We start from the raw sequence: 6,220 nt of genomic DNA on the forward strand, positions 1-6,220 counted from the left end.
GGAAAAGGGGAGAAGGGGAGACAAGGGGGGAGGAAGAGGGGATGAGACTGAGAGGGGAGGAGGTATTGGGCTACAACAAGAATGTAAAGTGAATAAAAATATTAAAAGTCAAGGTAAAAAACAACAAAACAAATAAGCACAACAAAACAAAGACAGAGCAGAGCTGTGCGGTAGTGATTCATGTCAAATGTCTACCTTTACATGAGAAAAATAAATTTTCCCATAAATCGTATATAGCCAATTGCTTGTTGATATGGAAAACTATATCAGTATCTTACACCATACTCCAATTTGTTATATTCAGGTGGGTTGAGGTGGCTTGAAGATGATATAATAAACTGCTCTTCAGATGTGGATAAAGTACAAGACATAAGCTTCAAGATTCCAGTCTTAAAAAATGCAAAGAACAGTCTTCAGAAATTAAAAACAGGGAATATAAAAGCCAGAACTAGTGACATCAGAGAGCACAGGGCTCATTCCTCACAGGCACTAAAGGGCACAGGACGTGTGCCCTGGAGTCCACTCATTGAAGACAGACTCATTGAAACTCTAGTAAAGCCAGGCATTCCACCAGAACAAGGAACCAGAAAACAGCAACACCCTTATTCCATGGAGCTGAGGGAGAGGCTTCCTGGATACAAGTCTCTCCCTCACATGTTCCATTTCATGTGCTTTTATTGAAGACAGGCTATGAAAGGCTGCTGGGAATCAACACTGAAAGCTTAATGGAAGCAAAATAATGTGATTCCTAACATAAAAAAAAATAATATAACTGAACTTTAACACCAGTGGATAGGATGAATATTGCAGTTTGAAAAGGAGTTGGATGATCTGAAGATAAGAGCTTATACATCAAGTACAGAGTGAAATTTCAAGTGTCTAAGAAAGCAGAGACTGTTCCGGGCAGTGGAGAGATGTTGGGAAAACGGAAGGGCTCCACTAACCCAATGAGGAGCCTGTGAGGAGTGATAGACCACTCCAAAAGAAAGAACAAATCCACACAGTGGCCAGATGGCTTAGCCACATGAGGCTTGCATCAGGGCCAGAAGAGGCTCTTGGGAAAACCACAGATAAACTTTGTCACATGCTCTTCTGGGACGAATTTCCTCCTCCTTCTCCTCCTCCTTCCCCCTCCTCCTTTTCTTTCTCTTCCTCTTCCTCCTCCTCCTCCTCTTCTTTCAAGGCAGGTCTCATGTAGCTCAGCCTGGTCTCAAACTTCCTATACCTCGAACTCTCAGTCCCTCTGCCACCATTTGCTAAACACTGGGATAACAGGTATGCACCACCACACCCCCATTGAAGCCAGGCCCTTGGGCATGCTAAGCAAAAACTCCACTGAGCTACAGCTCCAGTTCTCTCCTTAATTCTTAAAGAATGCATGCAGTTTGTGAATTAAGGGTAAATTTTCTTTTTCATACACATGGTGTTTCCATTTTGCTGTGACGTTGACATTTTTAACATTGAAAAACAAACTTTAGACTCTCGGTACTTAGGAAAAATTCTCTCTCTCTCTCTCTCTTCCCTGTGACATCTTTGCAGCATGGTCATGAAGTCAGTAATGCGCACAGCATGGGTCTGAGTCTAGTCTAGTCTATTTCATGCGTTTATTAAAGAACATTTATATAAACACCACGTTGCCTTTGACTGCAGTTAATTGAAGAAGTCTTTAATTCCTCTGCTTTTATCGTGTCCTTTTTATGTGTTTGAGTGCGTATAACATGCTCTCAAGCACACGCTCTTGCGTGTGAGAGTAGGTAGCTATGTGCATGGGCTCTTGGAGGTGACTCCTCAACAATTTTGGGTATCATTCCTCTGTCATCTACCCTGTTGTTGTTTTTTTTTTTTTTTAAGCTTTAGGTTTTTGTTTGTTTGTTTGTTTTTAACTTAAACATGTCTGTGTGAATGAATACTGTGTGGCCCCAGGGGGCCAGAATAAGGGGATGATCGCTTAGAACTTGTGTTAAAGGCAGGTGTAAGGCATCCAGCCTGGGGGCTGGGGACCCAAGTAATACTTTCTCCAGCTCCTAACTTGTTTTTTGAGACAAGGTCTCTTACTGGTTGGAACTCAGCAAGTAGAGAAGGCTGGCTGGCTAATAAACCCCCAGGGACCCTACCCTCTTCCTGCTTGCTAATGCTAGGATTAAAACACACCACCATACCTGTTTTGTTGTGGAGGTTGTTATTTTAATGTGGGTCCTGGGGATTGAACCCTGAACCTCATTCCCAAACACTTTACTGACTGAGCTACCCCTCTCCCTCGACACAAACACACACAACCCTCATTCTGTTCCTTCCCTTCTGTTCCTCACCCCTCTCAGCTTTGTGTCCTCTGTGTACTTATACAGGTTTTAGAATCAGGCACAGGAGTCCATCTGGTAAAATGTGAAAAAAATCATGTATTAAACTACCAATCAGTTTTTAGAAATTAGTATCTTTACAATGTTGAGTCTTCACACAAAGAATGCATATCCACTTTTTCAGGTTCCTTGATTTCATTAATTATAATTTTCTGCATACAGTACTTTATGTGTATTGCTCCCCAACAGATGTTTTACATTGTTAATGTTTTCATGGGTAAAATTTTCCATGTTCAGCGTCTGCTGGTATATCCACTGCTAGTATGTGGGAATGCAATCTATTTTGTACACATATCTTATATTCTGTAACTTTGTGGTGCTTTTTCATACACTTCTTTTTCAGCAATAACAAACACATCCAGCTTCTGAACACCTGACAAAGACTTTATTATGTCTCCTCTTTTGAAAGATGCTTTCACTGGAGAGAGACATGCATGCTGACCTTTGCTCCACTCCAGAAGTGATTCTTCTCAGAGGAGAAGGAGGGAGGCTCTGAGGATGGATCCGCTGTCTGCCTGATCTTCATTCTTCTGTGTGTGATGTAATATTTTTTTTGACAGCTTGAAGATTTGTTTCTTTGCTGGTGATTCTAAAAATTTTTGGGAGCATAGACATCATGGTTTCCTTATTCATGATCTTGGGAGTTCAGTGAGCTTTTTGAATTTGTGAGCACATGGTCTTTATAAAATATGCAACTTGGCTGTTACTCATTCAAACACACATTTGTTTCTATTCTCTCTCTCAAAAGTCCCAGTGCACTTATCTCAAGATGCCTCTAGACTCATAGAGGCTCTGCAAATATTGCTGGCTTCCCCCCCCCCCATGTCTTATTTGGGACAATTTCTGTTGCTCTGCCTTCCAGTTCACTAATATTTTGTCTGATATTGTCTAAACTGCACTGGTCCCATTCAAGGTACCCATTTAAGGTGCTTTCTACCTCACATTTTGTGAGTTTATCTGTAGCTTCCATATTTAATTTTTATTGAATAACTTTTAGATAACTCCTACATTGTATGTAACACACAGTCTTAGTATTTTGAACATATGGCACAGAGTTATGACAACTAACTTCATGTACTTGCCTGACAGTTCTAACAACTAGGTCATTGATAGGTTGATTTCAGTTGAGTGTTATTTCTTTTCCTCATTTTAAGCTGAAACATCCTAATTCTTTGCACATTTGGTGAGTTTTGGTTGGATGCCAGGCATTTATGAATTTTACCTAAGTTGATGTTGAATATTTTATATTCCTAAATTATTCTTGATATTTGTTCCAAAACACAATCCTGTTACTTAGAAACAGCTCAGGACTTTCAGGAGCTATGTTCCATATCTATCAGCTAGGAACGGAATCTTTTATCTGGGGCTTATTTTCCCCTCTTTAGTGAGGCTGACCTTTCTGGGTTAGCCACCCAACAACCCATGAATTATGGAAATGTCCATATGCCTCTTGAGAATGTGGCTGTGTGCACTCAGGGTGATGTTCTCTCTCATTTTGGGAACTTATGAGTCTGTTTCCTCACACCTTTGGGATGCTTCTTCTGCTGTAAGTAGCTTCCTTGGGTGTAAACACAAATCCACTCTCTACTGCATGTTGCGGGGTGGGGATTCTAGAAAATCCAGGGAGCCCTCTCTGTCTCCTCTGTGGTCCTCAATCCTGCTGATTACTTGCTTTGACCTTATATTGGCTCCATACTAATCCCAGAGTGGCCTCTTACTCCAGATGGTTCCCCTTATTAACTGTGGCTGGAAATTGCAGGCAATGGCTACAGGATAGTCCTCCATCTGCTTCAGTCTCCCATGAGACCTTGCCCTATACTCTCTGGCATCCAGAGTTTTAAAACCAATTTTTTTTCACACATATCTCATCTGAGTTTATTGCTTCAGACAAGGGGTTGAATCTAGTCCCATTTCTCCAACTCAGTCAAAAATGAACAAGAACACCTCTTTATATTTGTGTGTGTTGGCGGGGGCAGAGGTCAACATTTGAAGACTTGTCTACCTTTTCATTTTTAAATATTCATTGGGTTGGGGCTCACCAAATAGGCTAGGCTGTCTTGCCAGTGAATCCCAGGATCCTTCTCTCTGTGTGCACTCAATGCTAGGATGACAAGCAAGCGCTACTATGCCCATTTTTTTTTTTTTAAGATGTAGGTTCTGGACACTAAATCCAGGTTCCTGTGCTTACAAAGAAAGAACCTAGCAGACTAAACCATATCCCCAGCCTTAATACTGATTTTTTAGAGATAATAATGCATTACTAATTAATTCATGAGTCATATGACCATCAATAAGTGACTGAGCAAATAGACAGGCAGGCAAACAAAGACAGCTCTGTTCCAGAATTTCCAGGATGATGTTTTGATTCTCCATCTCCAGGACATGCAGATCAGCATGCTCCCCACATCTCTAAGGGACGGCTGGACTTGGCCACTGTTACCCAAAGCTCCAAAAGAAAGAGTAGAAAGAGCAGATTTTCAGTAGAGAATGGAAGCCAGCACTATCCAGACTGTACAAAGTCATCTCCAGCAATGCCACTGGGTTTCAGGGCCTCAGAGGCAGGGTAAGGAGAAAGGCATTGCCTACCAGGTGACAGTGACACTTCTAGAGTGTACTAACTTGGGTCTATTCATGAAAGAGATAACAGACAAGAGCTCATTCATGGACAGGCTATAGGTGGCATGGTCAATGCTCCCCCAGGCCTGGCAAGGTTATACAAACAATAAAAGTGAGGAACTATAAGTCAGAGAAGACTGGAAGAAGGTTGTTACAGCTGAGCATGATGTGCGAGTCAAGATTCAAGACTAAATACTAGAAGAGAAAGAACACTTTGCAGGGAAGATGGTGAATAAGCTGGGCTTTCATGAGAGAGAGAGAGAGAGAGAGAGAGAGAGAGAGAGAGAACTAAAATAAAGACAAGATGGTGGCATAGGAAGGAAGGAAGAAAGAAAGGACTGACTCTTTAATAATTGAATTGTCTGCATGTAAAGATCACCTCTTTTCCTTCTTTCTTCCTTATATAAAAATCAATTTCAGATGGATTACAGATCTAAATGTGAAAAAAAAGAAAGCTTTTAGATAGAATCACAGGAGTATATCTTTGCAAGCTTAATGTAGGCAAATTTCTAAAAACAATCCCATCTCTGAGAAAGGGGAAGACTTGGGTTATTTTAAAACTAAGACCCTCTACTTCTCAGAGGACACCGTTAGGAGCATTACAGAGACAGCTGGCAGAGAGGGAGGCACAAGCTTGTGCGCGGCGCGCGCGCGCACACACACACACTCTCACACACACACACACACACACACACAAACTCATGGATGAAGTATGGGAAGAATTCAAATTAACAAAAGAAAAAGCCTACCCACCTGGGCTTGTCACACCAAAGACCTGTCCTAGTGTCCACTGAATGTGGAAACCTTTAGCAAGTTGTACTATATACTCCAAATAGTGGGAAAACCCTTGGAAGTACAGGAGTCAGTGAGGACACAGAGTGGCCTCATGTCTTCACAGCTGCTGAGAGACAGGTCTGGCTGCGTAATCTAGGCTGGCCTAAAACTCTTTATCCTCCTGCCTCAGCCTCCAGAATGTTGGGAACATAAGCACAATATTTCCAACCCCAGGAATGTATTTAGAAGGAGCAGCCACACAGGCTTCTAAATGTAGCCAGGACCACAGAGCTGGTATCAATCTGTGCACAAGAAGGCGCTGAGAGCAAACGAGCCAGTGAACCAACTTAGCCAGCTCCTGCTTTCCTTTCCGGAGGAGACCTTGAAGAGATCTTGTAGCTTCTCTGATCATTTCAGGTGTGAAACACACACACACACACACACACACACACACACACACACACACACACACA

This window comes from Psammomys obesus, unplaced genomic scaffold (assembly GCF_907164565.1).
Source record: "Psammomys obesus unplaced genomic scaffold, mPsaObe1.curated_primary_1811, whole genome shotgun sequence".
NCBI lineage: Eukaryota > Metazoa > Chordata > Mammalia > Rodentia > Muridae > Psammomys > Psammomys obesus.